This window comes from Pipistrellus hanaki, assembly GCF_964339955.1.
Source record: "Pipistrellus hanaki genome assembly, chromosome: 7".
NCBI classification, from domain to species: domain Eukaryota; kingdom Metazoa; phylum Chordata; class Mammalia; order Chiroptera; family Vespertilionidae; genus Pipistrellus; species Pipistrellus hanaki.
The window spans coordinates 56,238,376-56,262,270 of record NC_140509.1 but is presented as its reverse complement, the minus strand read 5'-3'; the positions used below and the strand labels follow the sequence as shown (position 1 = coordinate 56,262,270).

At 36.0% G+C, this 23,895-nt stretch overlaps 1 protein-coding gene and 1 pseudogene across 3 annotated transcripts in view; one reads left to right on the top strand and one right to left on the bottom strand.

The window, feature by feature from the left end:
- Positions 1-23,895, top strand: part of REV3L (REV3 like, DNA directed polymerase zeta catalytic subunit) — a 135,497-nt gene that overhangs the window by 5,299 nt on the left and 106,303 nt on the right. Inside the window, exon 2 of one of the 2 annotated variants that reach the window (XM_084889868.1) lies at positions 4,510-4,637. The exons of the other annotated variant lie outside the window; for it this stretch is intronic. The gene's annotated coding sequence lies outside the window, so the exon portion shown is untranslated. The remainder of the gene's footprint in view (positions 1-4,509; positions 4,638-23,895) is intronic. 2 annotated transcript variants of the gene reach the window in all.
- LOC311625707 (small ribosomal subunit protein eS6-like) lies at positions 10,428-11,177 on the bottom strand (annotated as a pseudogene). The gene has a single exon. The product of its transcript is annotated as a small ribosomal subunit protein eS6-like (transcript).

The following is a 23,895-nucleotide window of genomic DNA, read 5'->3' as shown; positions in this document are numbered from 1 at the left end:
TACCTTGCTCTTTGCGTTTCAGCCTTATTGTCCTTATTTCAGTCCCTTATTCTTGCCATGCTCCCTCCCACAATGAGGCCTTTGTACCTGCTGTTCCCTCTGCCTAGAATGTTTTTTCTTTTCCTTCACCTTTACTTTGATTTATCTTTCCTCAGGGAAGCCTTCCCTATCAAGACTCTCAAAACTCCGTAAACTCTCCTTCATAATACTTGCGATAGTTGTAATTTTATAATATGTTGGAGATTAATGTCTTTCTCCCCTCCCCCGCTAACTTCCCTATATGCTGGTTTTGTGTTCATTTTTGCTCGCCATTATATAGTCAAAGCTTTCTACATGCTTGAAACAAGCATTAGTTGCAGGAATTAGTCAATAGATGATAGTCATCACAGAAAACAACTCCAAGTGTCCAACAATTGAGAAATGGTTACACAAATTGGGCATATTCATATAATAAAATTTGTCATTAAAATAATGTTTTAGAAGAATATACAATAAATATGGGAAAGCGCTGTCAATATATTATGCAGATAAATCTGTTTACAAAATAGTCATTTATTAAATATGCAGAAAAAATACACCAAAATGTAAATTTTGTTTATCTCTGGGAGGTGTGTTTTGTATTTTTCAGATTGTTTACAGAGAACATGTGTTGATTTTACAATTTAGTAAAAAATTGAACATGTACAAAATTAAGGAAGAACTGATATTTTAGATATGGTTCCTATTTATGTAGTAAAAAAAAAATTGAGGTTCACACTGAGCACCAAAATAAGTATCAACCAAAATGCATAATTGCATGATTATAGTGTCTAACTTGATTATAAAAATTCAACATAGGAACTGCAAAATGATTCTTATATTAAAGCAGACCAGTAATTTCTGGTTTTATCATACTCATTTATATGTAAACTGATTTTTAAATGTTTTGAAAAGTAATGTGGTTTTGGCACATGCCAGCAATGAAACAGAGCAGACACCAGAAAAAAAAAAAAAAAAAAAAATATATATATATATTTATGAACTTAGTGTATGATAAGAAGAATTACTTAGTAAACAGTGTTGAGATAGCTAGTCATCTAGGGGTGTGGGGGAGTTGGCTTCTAGATGAATCAAAAGATTTAAATATGAAAACAAGCAAAAAATGTAGGATAATTATTTTTAATATAATCTAGGAACAGTGAAAGCCTTTCAAAGAATGAAGTAGAACCGAAGCCATATTGCTGAATTTCACAATATAGAAATAAAGTTCTGTATAGAGAAAAAAAAATCAAAGTTAAAAGAGAAACAGACTAGTAAATCTTATTTGTACATTTTTCACAAAGAACTAATTTCCTCTTAATATATAAAGGGCTCCTAGAAAATAATCCAATAGGAAAAAAGAAGCAGAGAGAATTCATATAAAAAGATATGCAGTTTTATTTATAATAAAGATGTAAATGAAACCTGTATCATACCTTTTACTACCTATCAAATTAAGAAAGATTGGTCACATAGTGTAACCTGGGGAGTGTCAGAGGAATGGGAAATGGACATTTCATAAATTGCTGGTGGGAATATGAAGTGCTCATTTTCTATGGAAAGCAATTTGGAAATCATTTTCAAAATTAAAAATGCACATATATTTCTGCATTGGTAATTTTATTAAACAATTTTATCTTATAAAAGATTGTATATGTGGCAAATGAACATGTAAGAATATTTGTGGCAGTATTATTTGTCATTGCAAAGGATTGGAAACAGCCTAAACATAAATCAGTAGGGGAATGGGTAAGTAAATTATGGTATGTCTATTCAGTAAAATACTAGGCAGTATTTCTTAAAAATAATGAGGCAATACTATGTGTACTGCTATGATGTCACATCTAAGATATATTAAGGGGGGGGGAAACAAGATTCAGGACTTAATGTATAGTATCATGCCATTTGAGTGGTTTTTAAAACCATATTTACATGTAAATATCAATATATATAATAAATATAAAATAATGTATTTTTGAAAGGATACATAAGAGTTTGGTAATAGTGAGGGGGACTGGTGGCCTAGAGGACAAAGGTAGGAGATTAAATTCTTTTAGTATACTGTTTGGTAATTTTTGAATAATTTTTACCATGCGCATGTAATACCTATTGAAAAGTTAACTTTTAAATTATGTTGTGCTTGCTGGAATTGGTATGAAAGAACAAAAATAAGATCATTTACAACTGTTTACACGTAGTTGTAACAGTTGTTAAATGATTACTGCAATACTGTTTAATTTTAGGTTTTGCTGGAGGTCTTCTAATTCAGAGCTTACAATTGATGTTATGTGGCTTACTTGGAGGGTGGCTCTAGCAGAGTAGGATCTGAAGAAAGGCTGTGAGGTTCTTGTAAGCAGATAGCATGATAAGCAACTAGCAGTTTCTGCTCCTTTTGATATTTTAAGTGCATTAAAGGAGATGCTTTATTTTGGGGAATCTAGCCAACCACACAGTGCATAGCTACTTCTCATGGAGAAGGGATCCTGGAGCTGCTACCAGTTTGTAGCATGTCACCCAGTGCAAGGTGCAGCCCACTGAGATGAGAAGACAGTGTGGCAGGATGTTATCCAGGGGGGACCAGCTCTTGGCCTGACTCTGTTTTTGCCTGAATTGGATTCTTCTAGCTATGGGTGTCTGATTTGCCATTTAGCTTGCTGCAGGACAACTGTCTAATAGTGCATCTGTGTTCTGCAAAAATGAAGCATCATTGTTTTTTTGAAATGTTGTTCCTGATGTGGAAAAGGTTGGATTTTAAATTAGTTCATATTATTACAAACTTCATTTAAACTTTTTCTTCTGCAATTATATTAAAAATGTGAGGCTTTTTTTCTTTTCACCAAGCACTGTGTCGATTCCTCCACATGCCCTCCTGTTGGTCAGTGTGCTCAACAAATATTATTTTCAATGTGGAAAAGGTTGGGAAATACTTTTCTGGTTAAATACTGTTATTTTATACCAAAAATTCCTGAAAGTGAGGTAGGTAAGCACAGGGATTTGTCCAGTATCCTATACAGTTGGTTGATGTGAGGTTGGGTCTGAAAATTGAGGATTTTAACTCTCAGCTTTCACTGTCTCACACTGGCCTATCAAACCTGAGAGTTAATTGGAGGAAGACATTGATAGCTGAAAGGTGAATATACAGAACTTTAAAGAAGCTGCATATACACAGTTTAGAAATCTTTAAGGGCCTACTATGCCCAATAGTGCTTAAAAATCTCCCTACAGAATAGGCTATAGTATGATTTTTTATGATAATTGTAGCTATTGTCTTTAAAAATAATAATAAAGGTTAGATTATAGCAAGAGGAACTTAGGAAAGATACATAAAAATTGATGCTAGAATTGTATGTATAATTTTTTCCAAAGAGAAAGGGCATTCCTATCAGGAAACCTTTCAAGTTCCTTTGCTAATATTAAACTTTCTCTCGTTTTGCTTGTGATTGTATTAAAATATGAGTGGAGAATGATTTGGAGTTAAGTAGGTTGGTTGGGATTAAATAGGATTCAAAGAATGTTGCCATTAGCCCTAGGTAAAATATGGGATACAGTGTGGTATATTGTCACTTTGGTACCTGCTTGCCATTTTAACACCACAGTGATATTAATAGAGAACATTCTAGGAGTAACTTTGGGTAAATTGTGTTAATTTGTAGTTTCTAAGGTAGGATACAAGTAAGGCAAGAGTACTAGGTGTCTTGGGTTTTAAAAGAAAGGAAAAAAAATCCACTGTCCAAACATAAAATGAATGCATTATTGAGACAAAAATAAATTACAAGTAAAATCCTCTTATGACAGTCTGTTTGACCTTTTTGTGTATTGGTGGTATTTTTCAGTTTTTGGAGGGTCATTCCTTTTAAGTTTTCCAGATCTGTGTTTCTTCCAGTTCTCAATAGATTTTTAAATATTTCATTTTTTAATGAAAAATATTTTATTCTTTAATTAGTACTGGCAAACTGGACTGTTTTCTGCAGCAGAAATTGAATATATGCCTAGCAAAGTAAATTTTGAGAAAAAGGAGTCGTAATTGTCATCGGGAAATTTAGGGATTTATTTTTTCCAATTCTATTTTCTTTTTAGATGATAGTTGTGGGAAATACTAAGAATTTGAGGTCAATTTCTTTGGGGACAGTTTTTCATTTCCTTTGGGTTGAAAGAGCATTTACTATATAAACGATTAAAAAAAAAGAAGAAAGTGTGTTACCTCAAAAATGTTTGTGTAATATATAACAATATAACAAGAGTTTCCTATTTTTCTTCCATTTATTACCTTTACCAAGGAAGTATAACAAGAATTAAATGAACTACCTTATTTTGTATATATATTTACACTTCAAAGTAATTTATATATTAAATTAGATTTTGTTTGAGAAGATGAAATGGAAGACTTTGTAAGAATACATGTTGATATGTGAAAAAATGTGAAGTTAAAACATGTTGGCATACTCCTAGTTTCTCAGAACAAGAAAATGACTAATCTAAATTTCATTTCAGAATAAAAACCAAGACAAGCCACATAAAAGCAACCTAAAAATTAAACTGTCATCATATTATTTGTTTTAAAACTATGGAGTAATATATCTGAGGAAGATTTCTCTCAAAATTGTTTTTCTCAATTTCAAGTAAGTAATTTATTTTGGTTAATATATTGGGGATAAGGGGGGGAGAGCCTTGGCATTGAAATTGATAAATCCTACTTATCCTTAAAGTGACAACTCAAATGTCAACCTCTTTGAAGCCTTCCGTGACTCCTTAGCCCATTCCTAAAAGATTTTCTTTTTAGTTTCCCATAGTCCTAGCCCCCTTTCATATTGCTGACAAAGGACTTACTACGTCGGGTGTTGTGTTTGTCTGTAGGAATAAGGCACATGGCACTACCCGGAAGTGCCTCCTGGCACCCCCTGGTACTCTCCACCCTGCTATCTAATGCTGAGGGAAAAAGTTATTTTATTTCTGTGAATCTTAATTTCCACCTCTGTAAAGTTAGTTGATTATCGCTACCTCTTTGGATTATTATGATTAAATGCAATTACCAGCAAAAAAAAAAAAAAAATGTGTATACACACTTTGACAGCTGATGGTTCAATTTTGAAAATGAAATGTATTTTAATAAATACTGCCTTTATAATTATTCAAAGTGTGTGTATTCTTTTTTGGGGACACCTTATATATATAGTAACATAAGTGTCACTTTACCCTTCTAAAGCCAGAATTGGCTGCATTACTTCTGTGTATAGTAAGCACTCTTTAAAATATTTTACTTTTGAACACACAGCACAGTATACTTAGGATATAGAATTGTACACTTGAAACCTATAACATGTTATTAACCAATGTCACCCTAATAAATACAATGAAATTAAAAAATATATATATTTTACTTCACTTAAAAGAAAAGTTTGACTTGAATTGAAATGAAAAATGGAATTTTTGTAGCATGTATTCATCCTTCACAATAGGATAAACTAAAATACCTGCACATTGTGGTGTAAGGCTTTTTACAGTTGGTCACTGACTCACATGTCTACAGGCCAGGTAATTACCTGTTGAAACACTTTTTAAAAAATTGGGTTTTTTTATAAGTACCCCACCCAGGCTTTCATTTTTTTAATTTAACTGTTGATTTTACACACACACACACACACACACACACACACACACACACGTGTCCAGGCCTGATATTGCTTTGAAGAAGGGCAAGGTTAAGCCATTGATCAAGGGGTAACTACAGTTTTCCAGTGCTGCAGATTAGGTTAAGTGTAATATCTTGTGAAAAAAACTTATTTTTCAAAGCCATGAATAATGCCTCCTTTTTTTTTTACATGATGGTAGAATGTATTGAAAGTATGTGTGTCAGTGGTCATAGTAAATAGGATTTGTCACTGTCTTTTTGCTTTTGTCTTTTGTGAAATGGTAACACACAAAAAAATTGGAAGCCTGTGGTTTTTAAAACCTGGATTGTGGTTTTAAAATTCTTTATTGCATGGAGTGAATTCTTTATTGCCTGGAGTTTTAATTCTCTTCATCATATTTTTTCTACATATATATTCAGGTTTTATTTTTTTTATTTATTTATTTTTTAATAACATTGTTTTTCTTTTTTCTTTTTTTCATGAAGTCAATAGAAAGACTTTTGAATTAATTTTGATGATCACTCCTTGGTTGATGATGCTTAATGATTTTAAAAAAGAAGTCAGGTTAGTCAAAAGACTGTAATTTTACATCATTTTACAAATAGGTGATAAACCATTTATTGAGCCCTTCCAGTATGCCCTGTTTTAAGTTACTTAATCTCTTTGCAACAACTCTATAAAATAGGTACTGTTATCCCTATTTTACAATTGAGGAAATGAGGCATGAATAGGTCAATTAACTATTGCCTGAAGTTATCCAGCATATGTTTATTTCATAGCAGGTAAGGATTAAAATGAGGAAACATGTATTAAATGGTCATTACCTGCCTAAACAGAAGTGGAGAAGCAATACTTCTAGAATTTGATAATAGTCATTATTGAGACATGACTGACCATGCATCTTTTCTTACTACTTTTTTGTATGTTAATATACCCTGGTATTCTGTACTGACCCATTTTTTTTTCCTTCTGAGTAACGTTAATGTCTCCTCAAATTCATGCTCCCATTTGGACTGAATTATTTTGTTTTATGTATGTGTCTTTATAAGGTGATGGTAGGACATTTATATCAATGTGATATAAAATATTTTATAAGTTTAGTTTAATTAGACCAGTAGTATATGAATATATTCTCATTGTGCAATTTTATAAACTGAAACAGATAAAAGCAAAACTTTTCCTTGACCACCAATCCTTTCCCCCCTCCCAACTTGTATGTTTTTGCATTAGTACAATCTCTCCAAAACTCAGTGGCGAAAGTTAGTAGCCATTTTTTAGCCCATGAATCTGGGCTGGGCTCAGTTAAGCTCTGTTTCTGCTTCTGGTTGGGCTGGCTTATGTGGTGCAATTAACTGGTAGGTCAGTTGGAAGCTGGATATCGGTGCTGCCTGTTGGCTGGGGAGTTGTTGGACCATGTATCTCTAGCAGGCTCCCCTTCATCAGGAGGCAGTACTAGGGTTTACAGGAGTAGAAAGTGAAGGCAAGACCCATATAGTTTTTTGTTGTACCATGGTTCAAAGCAAATCGCATGGCCAAGCCCAGAGTCAGTGTGGGAGAGGTTTTGTAAGAGTGTGTGACTGACTCATTATGGGGCTATTACTGCAACAATCGACTATACTACTATTTCTGGCTGACTCATTTTTCAGGAAACATTTCCATTGTGACAGTGCCCTGTAAGCAATTTATTCAACAATTTAGGTAAACTTAGTTTATTTGTTGTTCTTGTTTATTTCATTTTCATCATCCCTTAGCATCATTACTGGTCCCATTCACTCAACAAGTATCTACTGAGCACCCAGTAAGTGCACACAGTAAGATATTCAAGGTGAGCAACAGATGGAGCAAAACATAAATTTGCCTACCTGTTTTATTATATAAACAATTCTATAAAAGCAGACAGTTGTAACAGGTTTGTGTTTTGTTTTTTTTAATGACCAACAGCCCATAGTAGGTTCAGTATCTCTTGTACTGCATTTTTTAAAATGTCTTACAAGGATTTCATCAAGTGAGAAAAAACTAATACAAGATTGTTTCAATCTATACTCCCACCAGCAATATGAAACTTTTTTCGTGTCTTCACCAAAATTATGTTCTCAAATGCTTTGATCTTTGCCAATTAATAGATAAAAATATGGATCTCAGTAAAGTTTTAATGTGCATTTCTTTTATTATGCATGAGAGTGGCTGTCTTTCCATACGCTTGAAAGCCATTTGTATTTCCTTTTCAATGTACTACTTGTTCATCTTTCACCCATTTACCTGCTACCATTTGGTCTTGCTTTTTAATTCCATGAGGCTCTTCAGATATTAGAAAATAGAAAAATTGGTTTCTCTCTATATTGAGTTGCAAATATCTTTCCCATTTTGTTTGTTCTTATGGTAAATACTTTTTTTTTCATTTTATAAAGAACTTTTATATCTTAAATTAGGCTTTTAGATCACATTTAGTTGAAGTTAATTTTAAATATTAGGCATGGAAGAAAAAAAATCCTGATTTTATCACATCATATTTATAGAACTAATCTTTTAAAACCCTGACTTCAAATGAACAGTTTCAAAAGGATCCTATCTTTGATTTACTTTTTGTTTTTTTGTTTTTTCTTCTGGGTTTGGTTCTATCGGGAGACCAATCCTTAAAAAAAAAAAAAAAAAAAGACTTTTTTTTAAAATTTTGATTTTGAGAGAGAGAGCAAAAAATTAATCGTCTGCCTCCTACACGCCCCCTACCTAGGATTGAGCCCATAGTTCCTCATGTACCCTGACCAGGGATGAAATGGTAATCTTTCTATGCAGGACAGCCTCCACCAACTGAGCTACACCCTCCAGGGTCACTCTTTTTGACAGATAATCCAAGAAGTAGGATCATCCTTTGAAGAGTTTTTTAGATGATTAAACTGTATAGCATAGATGAAAATACTTCATCATACAGAATAAATTGTTAATGTTGCTTTGAGTTTTATAACATATACAGTGCTCTAATCTATCCTAGATATCCTATATAATAAAAGGGTGATATGCAGATAAACAAAATGACGGAATAACCGAACAACCAATCAAAGCGTAATATGCCAATGTTCTGTTAAGGCTGCTCAACCATTCACTGTGACATGCACTGACCACCTGGAGGCATATAGTCAACTGGTCAACCAGTTGCTATGATGTGCACTGACCACCAGGGGGGCAGATACTCTGTCCAGTAGGTCTGGCCGATTAGAACTGAGTGAGATGGCGCCCTCCCACGGTCCCTCCCCAGCCCAATTGTGCACCTGTGGGGTCCCTCAGCCTGGCCTGTGCCATCTCACAATTCGTGATCCCTCGGGGGATGTTGGAGAGCCAGTTTCAGCCCGATCCCGCAGGCCACTCCCCTTGGAAGGGCACCAGACACTGGGTTCATGGCTGGCAAGCACTGCTGCTGGGCCTCTCTGGATTGGGACTGATTGAGAGCAAGCCTGCAGCAGGCACAGTGGGGCTGGGATGAGTGGGAGCGGCAGGGTAGATTAGACCAGTGGGCCCCATAGAAGAAAGAAAGAGAAAGAGACTGTAAGGTTTTTGAGAAAGCACTAATGTTAACTACTACCTAAATAATATCCTACATTTTATTTATTTATTTATTTATTTATTTTTAATATATTTTATTGATATTTTTACAGAGAGGAAGGGAGAGAGATAGAGAGCTAGAAACATCGACCAGCTGCCTCTTGCACACCCCCTACCGGGGATGTGCCCGCAACCAATGTACATGCCCTGGACCGGAATCGAACCCGGGACCCTTCAGTCCACAGACCAACGCTCTACCACTGAGCCAAATCGGTTTCAGCAATATCCTACATTTTAAATAAGATTGTAGGAAGCTAGGGAGAGAGGATAGCAAAGGCATATGTGAACTGAGCAGCATCTGACATGAAATACTTTGAGTTCGTCCTTTGACTTCTATATTAAAGGAGATCAGAACACTGGGAGGCTAGATAGATTAGCATGTTTTGAGCCACTTAATTTGTTTTCTAAGTCTTCAGAGTTGGCAGACCCTTCATACATAATTTTGCCCAGCAGCATAGAAAATAAAACAAAAACAGGAATCCTTAAGTGATTTTTAGTAAGGAATGGTTGAAAGCCAGTTTCTGCCATACTTTGCATAGTTTTTAATTTTTCACATCTAAATCATCACTTTTAAAGCACTTAAACCAGCATTCACAAGTATCTTGAGATGGAGCATGTTCACCATAAGCTTCCTGAAGTATACAATAACTTTAAGCAGCACTTTTCTTCAAAATAATGAATTAAAACTTCCTGCAAATGCTCTTTTTTTTTTGGCACGAAATTCAACATTTTTAAGCGTAAAAATATCTATGATGTTAACGTCTTCAGCAAATTTGACATAAAAAGTTTTGAAGCTTGTTGTTAACACAACAAAATAGCATACATATCAAATCATATATATATATATATATATATATATATATATCTCAACATATGTGTAACTCCCATCTATTGAAAAAAATTTGCATTATGAGCTAGTATGCCAATTTTGATTTAGTTCTATTGCCTCATATGTTATCAAGTACTATTTTTCAGGAGATGCTCATGTGGATTACTTTTCTGAATTCTTGAATAGCTGAAAATGACTTTTTGTTGCATTCACGTGTTAATGGCAACATGGCTCAATACAGAATATTCTTGTATCCCAGGCTTTTCCTTTAAAATTCTCTAAACATTATTCTGGTGTCTTTTAATTTTGACTGAGAGGAGAAAATCCTTTTGATATAGAAATGCTGGTGCTTTTTATTTGGGTATTATTCTTCTGTTGTACCTTTGGTTATTGCTTCTATTCCATTGGTTATGCTTGTGTCTCTTGGCAGTTTGTTCCTAGTGTTTTCCTTTGGCCTCCTTTGTTGTCTTAGCTAAAAGTTTGGAATATTCCGTGACCTCTTCCTTATTTTTTTAGTAGGTTGTTTCTTTAAAGCAATATTCAGATGTTTGTAATGAGTAACAAGAGGCTGAATTTTGGGTGTTTGGTCCAGTGTTTATTACCTCCTTTGTTTAGGGGCATTCTCACAATGTACTAGCAGTCAGCTTCTATAGAGAAATTTGCGGATTCTGCTAGTTTTTTTGGGCCCCAGGTGACAAGTTACAGTAGTAGTATCAGTGAGACCAGGAATATCTCCTCTCTCCCCACTCCTTTTTTTTTTTGCAATGACCAAGCTGGGATCACTGAAATTGGCATTCACAGTGCAACCCTGAACAGATTTGTGCTTTCTCTGTCCAGCCCTCCTTTTCTTATAACAGGCATGCTCCTTACACAGTAGCAATGAGACACAGCCATGGGTCTCAAATACCCTGCTTCATGGGAAAACCTTGTTTGTCACTCCCCCCTCTGAGCCAAACCACATTAACCCTTTCATTCTTTACCCAGAGCTTTTCAGCAACTTCTGTGACTATATACTTCTCATAAAAAGTACAGGGTTTGCACTCATCATCCACTTCAGTGAGTTTCTGCCAGCGCGTGCCTGGGAAAGAGATGTTCAGCTTCATCCTGAAGCACCATAACAGAGCCACATTTCTTTTTTACACCTCTTTTCCTTCTGATTTTTAACTTTGTCCTTTTGCATTCTTGGTGAACATTTTTGTTTTCATATTCTACATTACTGATATGTTTTTTGGCAGTATTCTATTTCTCATCCAATGTGGGTTTTGCTATTGTTGTTTATATTATATTCTTTTTTTCTTATCTCTTGAGTTCCATTTATATCTTAATCTGCATATGTCAATTGTATTTTTATTTATTCCTGATCTTTTTAGCTGATTATCTTCCTTATGAAAAAATGTTTCACGGAAACTTTTTATCATGTATCTTGAGAACACACAGCAGATACTTTCTGTATTCCATTTCTCAATGTAAATTATTACAGATCATTTTCTTTGGCATTTTAAGAAGATATTTTATCTGTGCTTCGGAATGTTTGTGTAGGTACCATCCTTAACCATCTATAACAAGAAGCTATTTATTCAGTTCTGGTGTTTTGCCAGTAGACAGAGTATGGAAAGTCCATATAATCATCTTCATTTATCACTCATAGTCTGATATAATTGCCCTCCAAGATATATGAAGCTAATAATTGTGCACAGCCCACTTAGATGAAAACATTCATCCAGTGCACCTCTACTAGATTGAAGTTTAAGAGTTTTCCCCCTGTTCTCACTGCATTGTCTCCAGCCTCTATTTTGTAGAAGGGAACTTATTCTTAGATAACCTGAAACAGTGTGGTGTGTATTTGTTTCACCAGAATATTACATAAAAGTCTAGAGGTTGTAAAGGTCCTTAGGACTTTTGAGCATTTCATCAGTGGTGGAAACTATTTTAACATCCAGGATGGAGAGAGCTATGCCCCATCAGTTATGTTGAAATTGGAAGTTGTGTTTTTAGAATAGGTGAAGAGAGTTATTGAGTGAGAATATAACCTTACACATCTAAGAAAGTTTTTAGTAGGCATCTGGTTTATTTTGGAGCAGATTCTTTGTGCAAGGTAGGGCTGTATACTTAAATATTTTAATGAAAAATTGGGACATGGGTTATTATGTATTTCATTGATTCTGAGAAGTACATTTCCCTCCCATTTTTTATAACTCAGTAATTGGGGTGTATCTTATAACCTAGCAGCATTTATTTCTTAGTGCAAAAATTAATAGTGTCTTTTAATCATTGACTTCTTAGAGTCAATGAAAACTATATTAATAGATGACTAGCTTAGTGCCATTTTAAATTGAATCTCCCTTTTTGTTTTAAGTGTAGTTAATAATAGCTTTTCTTTCCTCTGGTCAGTTTTGGCCTTCCTAGCTTTATTCACCTGGAAACCTGATAAAGATAGGCTGTCAATTGTGTAACCTAGCACCATTGCTTTTGGTAAAAATGATTCATGATTAATAAATTACATATGAACTGTAAATACTGGTGGGATATTACAGCTTTGGGTTTTCCTGAGTGTGATAACTTTTATAGTTGAGCAAGTCCTATTATAAGTCTCAAGAAGCTGTATCTATGGGACTGGATCTATTGATGGCTATTTGTTACCTCTAAGGTAGGGTAGCTACTACATCAGTCCATGTGATGGCATGTTCTTACTCTTGACCTGCACACCCAGGAGTGCCAAAGCAAATATCCCTTGAATTACTCTGAGGACTCCTGCTAAAGAATAATTACCTGATACTGCCTTGCTGGCATGTTTCATGTTTTATATCCTGCTAGGTATAACCAATATCTAATGTAGCCTGTTTGGGTGAGTCTCAGTGTCTAATTAAGCCTAACAACAGGCATTATACTTTTATATCATGATTTTCTTTTTCATTTTGTTATTTTGTTTGTAATATTTGCTGAGTGAATCTGCATTATTATTCTTAAGAATTTTAAATTATGAATATATAATAAATATGAGAATATCTAGAATATGTATAGATTAAGGAATAATATAAAGAACATTTGTCTACTACTTAGGATGAGAAATAGAACATTACAAATATCTTTGAAATCCCTAACTGCCTCTTCCTCTCCTATCTATTTTGGTTCCTAAATCATTTACTTGCTTTTCTTTAGTTTTATCTCATAGGTATATTTCCCTAAACAATATAATGTTTAGCTTTATTTTTATTTTTTGGAACTATTTACGTGTATTTGTTCTTCTGAAAATCTCCCCCTCCTCTCCACCCCCCCCCCCCCCAACGTTATGTTTTTGGAAGTCTTCCATGTTGAATAAAACGCTGTAATTCATTTATTTTCACTGCTCTATAGTATTGCATTATATGACTATATCACAACTTTATTTATTCATTCTATTATGGACATTTGTGTTGTTTCTTGTTTTTTATCACCAATTACAAACAGCTATTATGAAAACTGTTGTACATGTCTGCTACTGATATGTATACAAACTTATCATGGTTATACTATGGGTGTAAGTGCTGATTAGGGACAATTGCTGATTGTGCACATCTACTTTTTTAAGTAATGCCAAATTATTTTTCAAATTGGTTTATAGCAGAGGGCTTCTGATATTTCATGTCAGCATTTAGAATTGTCAGACTTCTTAAGTCTTAAATTAATTCTTGTAGGTGTAAATGGTATCTCATTGTGAGTTTGTATAATTTTTCTCATTAGTAAGGTTGAATTTTTCCATATTTTTATCATCTATTTGTTCTATCAAATATTGATAGAGGAGTGTTGAAGTCTCCAACTTGTGGGTTTATCTATGTCTCTCTTAAGTTCTGCCATTTTTTGCTTCATGTATTTTGAAATTTTGTTAGGTCCATATCTATTTAGGATAATTGTGTCATGAAGAAATGGCCTGTGCACCCTGGTATTATCCTTGTTCTAAAGTCTTTGTGTGTTATTAATATTTATATAAAGCCACTTCAGCTTTCTTTTGATAACATGGTGTATTGTGTAAAGAGTTATGAAGGGTAGGAGATTTTTACCTTCTTACAAACTAGCAAGTTAACCTGCCAAAAATTTAATAGATGCTGGCAATAGACATGAGATTCCTGGATCTCTACTTTATTGACTGTTAATAAGGAGTAATTGGAGAGATGGTTGCTGGCCAAGTACTGAGAAGCAGATTCACAGACATCTACCTAAAAGAGACCCATGGAGAATTGTCTCCCAACATATCTTTTCATACTTTTACTTTCAACCAATTTAAAATGTTTTTGTTGTAGACAGAATAATTTAGTTTGGCTTATTTATCTAGTCTGACAATCTCTGTCTTTTAATTGTTTTGTTTAGATTGTTTACATTTAATGTAATTAGTAATATGGTTGGACTAAAATCTATCTGTGGGTTGGCGCTCCTCCTCCCCCATCCCGCATGATTCAGAGTTCAGGGTTCAGGTTCAGGTTCAGGTTCCAGTTCTGGTTCTGGAGGAGGCTGCACACAAATGAAAGAGACTAGACAAGAAAGTATAAATTTGGGAATATTGGTGGCCAGGCGGGAGCCCAACTCAAGGGGAAGGACTCTGCTTTGCTCCGGCCTTGCTATCCCTTTTATTCAGGTTTTGGGATACACCCATAGCCCTTAGGCAGGAAATTCCAATAATAACCAATCAGCAAGGATTTACATAAAACTAAAAGGTGGAAGTTGCTTTAGCTACCATTGTGTCTCAACTAGACCGCGGGTGCTTAGCTCTGACCTTTCAGAGCCTTCAAGGTTAACAAGCCTTCCGGGTTCCTTGCCCACCCTCTCTGCTAGTGAAGGCCATGGGCAGCTTCCAGCATCTATCATTGTGTTAAGCTGTTTTCTATTCTTTGCTCTTTTGTCCTCTTTTGGATTACTTGGGTATTATTTTTTATCCCATTTCCACTATTTGCTTACTTATTTATACCTCTTTTTTAAAATTATTTTAGTGGCAAACCTAGAGTTTATCATGTATGTTTGTAACTAATCACAGTCTTTCATCATATAATAGCACATAGCTTTAAGTACTTTACAACTGTGTACTCCAATTCTTCTGCTCCTCTCTTGTGCTTTTGTTGCCATTTATTTTACTTTTATTTGTGCTATCAACACAGAAATAAATTGCTACTATTTTTGTTTTAGACACATCTTTTAAAGCAATTATCAATAAAAAATAAAGTTACACATATTTACTTTCATTTATGTCATTTTCAGTGTTGATTCTTTGTGTGGATACAATTTTCTGTCTGGTATCATATTCTGTCCGTCTAGAGAACATTTATTGTAGGAAAGTCTGGTGGTAATGAATTAACTCATATTTGAGTTTCTGAAAGACTTTATTTTTTATTTTTATGAAAAATTTTTGTTGAGTATAGAATTGTGGATTGTCTTTTATCTTTCAGCACTTAAAAGATGTAATTATATCAATGTCTTGTTTACTTTTACTGCAATTCTTATCTTTGATTTTCTGTACATAAAGTGGTTTTTTTTGGCTGTCATTAAGATTTTTCTCTGTCTTTGGATATGGTGTGTCATTGTCTTTGGATACATTGTCTTTGGATACTTTACCTTTAAATATGATGTGTCTGTTTTCCTTTGATGATCTCTGGACATCTTGGTTCTTTGGTTTGATATCTTCTATTTAATGTGGAAAATTCTCAGCCATATTTTTTCATGTATTTCTCTTGACCTGTTTTCTCTCTCTTTCTGTAATTTCAAGTACATGTATTTTAGACCATAAAATATTGTCTCACCCTAGCCAGTGGCTCAGGTGATTGAACATCAGCCTGAGTACCAAAAGCTACTGTAATAGCCATAACGACTGGTTGCTATGATGTCCACTGTGGCCAGTGAACTGGCCCAATCACGGGGTGGGGCTGGCCAGCCAACCTAATGGCCCCTCTTCCCTATCACCCTGCCCCTAATTAAACTCTCCCACCCTGATCAAGAGCGGGCCAGAAGGCCAAACACCCCCTTTTTTCCCCCTGGCCAGCCCTATCCCAGATAAGCCCGTCCCACAGCCCCTCCCCATGGCCAGCCTGCCCCTGATTGCAACCTGCCACCCCAGTAAGGGGCAGGACCAGCTGGCCAATCTCCCGCAGCCCCTCCCCCCACCTGGACCCACTGCATATCATCCCCCAACCCCAATCAGGGACAGGGCTAGCCAATCATCCATGGCCTATCTCCCAGGCCACTGGACCCCTTTGACACCCTCTACCCAATTCAGGGGTGGGGCTGGCCGACCCACTGCCCACAGTCCCTCCCCATGGCTGGCCCCATCCAATTAACCCCCCCAACCCCAATTTGGGACGGGGCCCACCTGCCAATTGCCCGCTGCCCCTTTCCCCAGCCTGCGTGGCCCTGATTGGGCCCCGATTGGGGCGGGCCAGCCGGCCAACCTCCTGTCATCTCCTCCTCCTGAGAGGCCCAGCCCTGATCTTTCCTGATTGAGGCTAGGCCATTGGGACCCCACCTGTGCACGAATTCATCCACTCGGACTCTAGTAATATTATAATTCTAATGACTTACGAACCAAGTAAGCTATGATTTTTAATATTATATGTCAAAGTGCTTATTTTTTATCTTTCTATATGTTAATCACTTGAAAGTCATTAGATTCTCATTCTGAATTATGTGTGTTATAACAATAAATATTTAATTTAGAATAAATATAATATTATGTATTATCAAATAGCTAGACCCATATATGTTTATTTTAATCTCATAGGACTCTATAGAATTAAATAGACACGAGGTACAATATAAGTAAGAAATCAACAGGCTTTATTTTTTTTTTGTAGTCTATTAACTGAGAAAATGATTTAGAAGTGTAAACAGTGTTCCTTTTATATGAGAAATATTTTTACATATAGAAAATTTTAGAACATGAGCCGAAACCAGTTTGGCTCAATGGATAGAGCGTCGGCTTGGGGACTGAAGGGACCCGGGTTCGATTCCTGTCAAGGGCATGTACCTTGGTTGCGGGCATATCCCCAGTAGGGGGTGTGCAAGAGGCAGTTGGTCAATGACTCTCTCTCATCGATGTTTCTAGCTCTCTATCTCTCTCCCTTCCTCTCTGTACAAAACCAATAAAATATGTTTAAAAAAAAAAAGAAAGAAAATTTTAGAACATGAAAAATTAATAAACCAATTGGTATAAGTAAGACACAGAATTTGAAAATATCAAAGTGTGGAAAATTTTTTGAGTATACTAGGTGTACCAGTTAATGTGGATTTTTTTCAATAGATGGAGTTACATATATGTTGATATATATGTGATTTGATATGTGTGCTATTTTGTATTGACAGCAAGTTTCAAAACTTCATATGTCAAATTTGCTGAAGGTGTTAACATCATAGATATTTTTACGCTTAAAAATGTTGAATTTTGTGCCAAAAAACGAGCATTTGCAGGAAGTTTTAATTATTTTGAAGAAAAAGTTATTTACTTTGGGAAGCTTATGGTTAACATGCTCCATCTCAAGATACTTGTGAATGCTGGTTTAAATGCTTTAAAAGTGATTATTTCCATTTGAAAGACAAAGAATGTCCAGGTCAACCAAAAAAGTTTGAAGACCAACAATTAGAAGCATTATTGTATGACGATGCATGCCAAACTCAAAAACAACTTGCAGAAAGATTAAATGTTGCTCAACAAACAATTTCCAATCATTTACAAGCAATGGGAAAGATTTTAAAGGAAGGAAAATGGGTGTCACATCAACTGAACGAAAGACAAATGGAAAACCAAAAAGTCATCAGTAAAATGTTTCAACGGCAATGAAAGAAAGTCTTTTTTGTATCGAATTGTGACTGGCGATGAAAAGTGGATTTATTTTGAGAATGCCAAATGCACAAAATCATGGGTTGGTCCAGGTCAACCAGCATCATCGACTGCAAGGCCAAACTGCTTCAGAAAGAAGACAATGCTCTGCATTTGATGGGATCAGGAAGGGGTGTATATGAGCTTCTAAAACCAAGTGAAACCGTTAATACTGATCGCTACCAACAACAATCAATTTGAACCATGCTTTGATCGTGAAATGATCAGAATGTCCCAAAAGACACAGCGAAGTAATTTTGCTTCATGATGACTCACCATCACACACTTCAAAACCAGTTAAAGACACGTTAAAAGATCTTGCCTGGGAAGTATTAACCCACCCGCTGTATTCACCAGACCTTGCTCCTTCAGATTACCACCTGTTCTGATCGATGGCACATGCACTTTCTGAGCAGCACTTCAAAACATAGGAAGAAGTGAAAAATTGGGTCTCTGAATGGTTTGCCTCAAAATAAGAAAAGTTCTATTGGGATGGTATTCACATTTCCTGAAAGATGGGGGAAATGTGTAGCTAGTGATGGACATTACTTTGAATAAAGCACCTTTGATGTTTCTCTTGAAATTATTGTGTTTTCTTTGATTACAAAATCTGCCATTATTAACTCTACACCTAATATACAGATGCCTTAAATTACTATAAGTGATAAATGAAATTTAGCTAGTTTTTTAATTACATGGTAAATGAATAAAAAGGAATGTCATCTCAAAAAAAAAGCAAGATATGCTTCTAATTTTTTTCACATCAATTGAGGTATGTCAGATTCACTAAATAAAAATATTTTGGATATGTCTGTTCAAGTGTCTAAAGGTTTTACCATTAAAAAACCTTACACTTGAAATTTGAAGCTTGTGGTGGAATAAGTATTTGTATCTTTTTAAAAATTGGTGGGTACTGGTTTATTATAAACACTTTTATGTGCTCTCAGCTTTATCTAGTAAGATTCCTTGTCATGATACATTGTACTTTTTCACATAGAAGAAAAGTTGTGGTTTTTTTGTGTGTGTTTTTTTGACCCATGTTTCAGTAGCTGGCAGATTTTGAAATGGAACATCTCCAGGTTGATACTGGAGAACAGCCACATGGAAGGACAGGAGCCAAATGCATGAAGCATTTGCTTTTTTGGCAGAAAACTCCAGTATGTACAGATTCTTTTTAAAAATCCAAGTAAACCTAGTGATGGGTGGTTTCTTGTTTAGTGTTAAATTCCCACTATAGCCCCAGCATACGAGGGTCAAGCTTCTGTTGACAACTATGACTCTACTTTTGCAGTTCTAGAACTAGAACAGGAAATTGTTTTTCCTCTGATAAAAAGGAAGACTCTAAATTAGTTAAATGCAATTGGAGCCTTGATCCTACACACACATGTGTACACACACACAGCGAGAACAGTGAAAATGCATAGTGTTCTTTTATTGTATAAGTTCTTTGATATATTGTAGGCTTGGCTTTGGTAAATATTCATTGATGAAAAAAGTTATTTCTTTGTATATAATTTAACCAAATGAAAAACCCTTACATGCAGATTTTGGACTTTGAAATACATTTCTTTTTCCATTGTTTCCAGAAATATTCCTGAGTTTTATTCTGGGAATAGTTTGGCATTTTGAATGCTTATTTTTATGCTTGGTTAAGCGGGATCAGAGCAAACTTAATCTAAGGCTGATTTTGCTCTACTGTTGAGGCAATTACCTTATGATTATTCTACCTGATGTCTTGTGAAGTGTGAGATTTTTTTTTTTCCTGAATGAAACACAAATTATTCCCGCTACTATCTAAGCCCCTGTGAATGTTCCCTCTGTTAACTTCTAATTGGTTCTCTTCTTGTTTCTGGTAGTTTCTTCACAAGCATGTGCTTATATTACTCAATAAGGACTTGAAAGGGGGATCCTCTACAGATTTATTCCACTCTGCAACTCTCTCCTCTCTGGTACTCTACAAATTCTAGCACATTTGACCTTTCAATTTCCTCAACTCAGGGAGAGTGCTGGTTCTGCTTGGGTTTCTTCTCCCTCTGCTCCCTGGAAAGAGCGCTGTTGCAGGGAGGCTCGTTTCGTTTTCCTTCTCTTGGGGATTACTCTCATATTCAGTCATTGTCCAATATCTGAAAACAATTGTTTCATACATCTCTCTGATGTTTTGTTGTTTGTTTAGTTGTGTCAGGCAGGAGGGTAAGTCTGTTTCCTATTATTCCATCTAAAATGGAAGCTCTGTCTATTAACTTTTTAATGATTCAGCTCAAGTATTAACTCCTCTCCAAAATGTTTCATAATCCATTTTCTAGTCAGGAATCATTTAGTTGCAAAGAACCGAAGCCCTTTCAAAGAAGCTCTAATAAAAAGCCAATTTATTATTATAATGCAGAGAAAATTTCTCAGATCTTTATCACATGGTACAAACAGTTCTGGCTTCTTGTCCATTCTTTTTCCTGCACACCAGTATCCTCCGCAGGGTTCTTTCCATTTGCCTTTGGCTCTCACTTTCCACTTGCCAAAGCATTAACTCTGCAAGACCTTTCAGCTCCAGTCCTTATACTATGTCATCGGATTACCTATTTATGTGAATGGCCCCAAGGAGTCAGAAAATTAATCTTTATCTTGGGTAAGCAAAGTTCAATAGTGACATGACCATGATTAATGATATAATTAAAGTAAAATTTTAATTTAAAACAACTTAAGTTTTTTACGTAGGAAATACAACCTATACATTCTGAGTTTGAAGTTAAGGTCTCTGATAATATTCAGTAAACACAGTGTTTAGACCAATGTAGCTTATTTTGCTTTTTGATTATTAAATACTATGATTCATCTGTAAAACATTTGCAGAGCATATATTGTATACCAGACACTGTCCGAAGCACTAGTGATACAAAAGAGCTTATATTCTAGAAAAGGATTTGGTAAACCACAGCCTTGAGAGCCAAATCCAGCTCTACCACCTCTTTTTGTAACTCAAGTTTTATTGGATCACAGCCTCTCCCATTTATTTACGTACTAGTGGCCTGGTGCATGGATTTGTGCACCTTGAAAGGAAATTAATTAGAAGGTGGCCAGCGGGGCAGGACTGGGCGAGATGGGCCAGACATGCCCTGGAGCCAACCTCCCCCGGTCCTTCCCTGGCATCTGTGGAGTGAGTAGGGTCCCTCTGGCAGGTGGGGTCCTTCGGCCTAGGCCTGCAGGGATAGAGCCGAAACCAGCTCTCCGAGGTGTCCCGGAGTATGAGAGGGCACTCTGCAAAGTTGCTGTTGTACAGGGTATGGAACACAAATGCAAGTGTGCAGTAAACCAGATTTGGGACCTACAGTGCCCCAGCAACAACATACCCACCGCCAAAAGTAGAATCATGTGGCCCCACGAGGAGGCTCCCTCTTCTCTGGTTTTGGGGTGCCTCACCTGAGAACCACCACTGCCAAGTCACTGCAGCTCTATAGTTCCTGTATTGAGTGTCTGCTCCCTGGTGGTCAGTGCGCATCATAGCACCCAGTCGGATGGTAGGAGGGACACTTAGCATGTTAGCCTTTTATATATATAGATTATCTAAGGCTGTTTTCATACTTCAACAGGATTGGAGTAGTTGCAGCAAAGACACTATAGCCCTACAAAAGCCTAAAAATGTAATATTTGTCCTATTACAGAAAAAGTTTGCCAACCCCTGGCATTAGGTGATTTTATATATAAAGTTTGACTTCTTTTTGCAATCAAGACCTTCTTTAATCAGGTCTTAGACTTTGACCAAAATTAATAATGTAGAAAGAGGTTGGATTACTTTCCTAAAGTTCTGACATTTTAAAAGTTCTTGGTTTCATTCATTAAGACTGTAGGATTGTTTTCATTCCCAATTAATTCTGGTTGGATTTGAAATATCTCACATGAGGGCATCTGGGTTTGCTGGTAATTCAGAACACATGTGGTATGGTTTTTGGCAAGAGGCTAAAGGCCAAGTGTTGCAACCACCCACATAACAATCTTTTGCAAATAATCAAATGTTTTTTGTAGTTTTAGCAATAAAAACAGATTTTTTTTCCCCTTGCAGTATGTGAAAACAAAAGGTAATAAACTTTGAGTTGGTAGGTATACTTGAAAATTACTTGTTTTTAAAATACAAAGAACACAGAAGCTCAGGAAATACCACCTGAGTCTAAAAGTACTTGTGAAGTTAGTATATAGCTCCTCTGGGTTCATGGTTATTATTAGTTAAGGCAAAGATTTGCATGAAGTTATTCAACTTTTAAGTCTCTGCTACTATAACAAGAATAGATCTGTTACTTTTAATATGTGCCTATCTCTTTAAAATGTCATAGCTGCTAATCTTAGTATCAAATGCTAGATTCAATGGAGCAGTAGCAGATTTCTATTGAAGAGAACCTAAGAAAGCAAAGAAAAAGAGTCCCTGTGATTTAGAGAGATTTTATAACTAAGTTAACCATCCCAATGTGCCTTACATGATCCTAATTTACATAATAATTAATGGTGCCCCCCTGTATTCTCAAAAATCTTAATTTGATGACAAGTTATAAGGTTACCCTACTTACCTATAATCATGTTGACTGGTGAGCAGCTGGATCTACTTTAAACTTTAGCATTTAAGAAGCCTCAACATTTAGCCCGACCAGTGTGGTTCAATGGTTGAGCATTGACTCGTAAACCAGGAAGTTGAGGTTCAACTCCCCGGTACATGCCTGGTTGTGGGTTCAATCCCCAATAGGGGGCGTGTTGGAGACAACCAATCAATGATTCCCATCATTGATGTATCTATCTTTCCCTTCCCCTTCCTCTCTAAAGTCAGTAAAAACATATTCTTTTAAAAAAGAATCCACAGCATTTATTCTGATTCTAAATCTCACAAGAGAGTTGGTGGATTGATGTCTGTAGGATAGCACAGTTAAACTTAACTCGTACATGGATTCATCTGATAGTAAAAACCTAGATTATATGTGTTTCTATGGCACAAAATCATTGAATCCCCACTGCTAGAAATTAACTTCTTGCATAGCGGTTAGGGACTTCCTCAGACTCTCTCCAGTCTTCTTTTCTCGGCTTTCCTTTTCCCATTTTTCTCTTTAGCGTGAGCTCTGTATTTTCCTGAATACATGCTAAACTTTTTCTAACACCTATACCTTTCCTATATTGTTCTCCATTTTTTTCCTGCTTTACCTTTTCTAGTCTTCCTTTCCTCTCTGTGCCTACTAAATTCCTACCCATCCTTTAAAGTCTGGTACAGATTCACTTCCATGAAGACTTTTTTTTGCTACACCCTATTCTAGTTAATTTTTCTTTTTTCTGGGCTCTCTAAACATTTTGTTTCTATCGCTGCTATGTGTTACTAGAGGCCCAGTGCACGGATTTGTGCACTGGTGGGGTCCTTTGGCCTGGCCAGCGATCTGGGCCAATTGGGGCCATGTAGCCCAGTCCCAGGCGGGGTGAAGGGGGCTGGCTGCAGAGGGACCCCAGGAGGGCTCCAGGACATGTCCGGCCCTCTCACCCTGTCGCTATTGGCCCGACCCCAGCAGCAAGGTAACCTACAGGTCAGAATGTCTGCCCCTGGTGATCAGTGCACCAGATAGTGACTGGTCGAGCCATTAATTAATTGAAGGGTATCATAGTGTTGGGTTTTTGTTTTTTTATTTTTTTTAATGTGTGATTATAAATAGGTACTTTCTAAAACTGTATTTCTAAACAAAGAAGATTTTCTTTGTTTGGTTTTTAACTTCTTTGAAGTGGTGCTTTGGTACAGTGAGAAGAACACCAACTAAGAATCTAGAGTGCTTCTGGTTCTGAAGTCTTTGGAATTTTCTCAGTTAATTGTATGACTCTAGGTACTCTGAATCTCTTCCCTCATACGTGAAATGGATAAACAAATTGATATAGCTATACAAGGAATTACTATGAAGCAGTAAAAAGGATTGAATACCCTAGCCAGCTTAGCTCAATGAATAAAGCATTGGCTTGCAGACTGAAGGGTCCCGGGT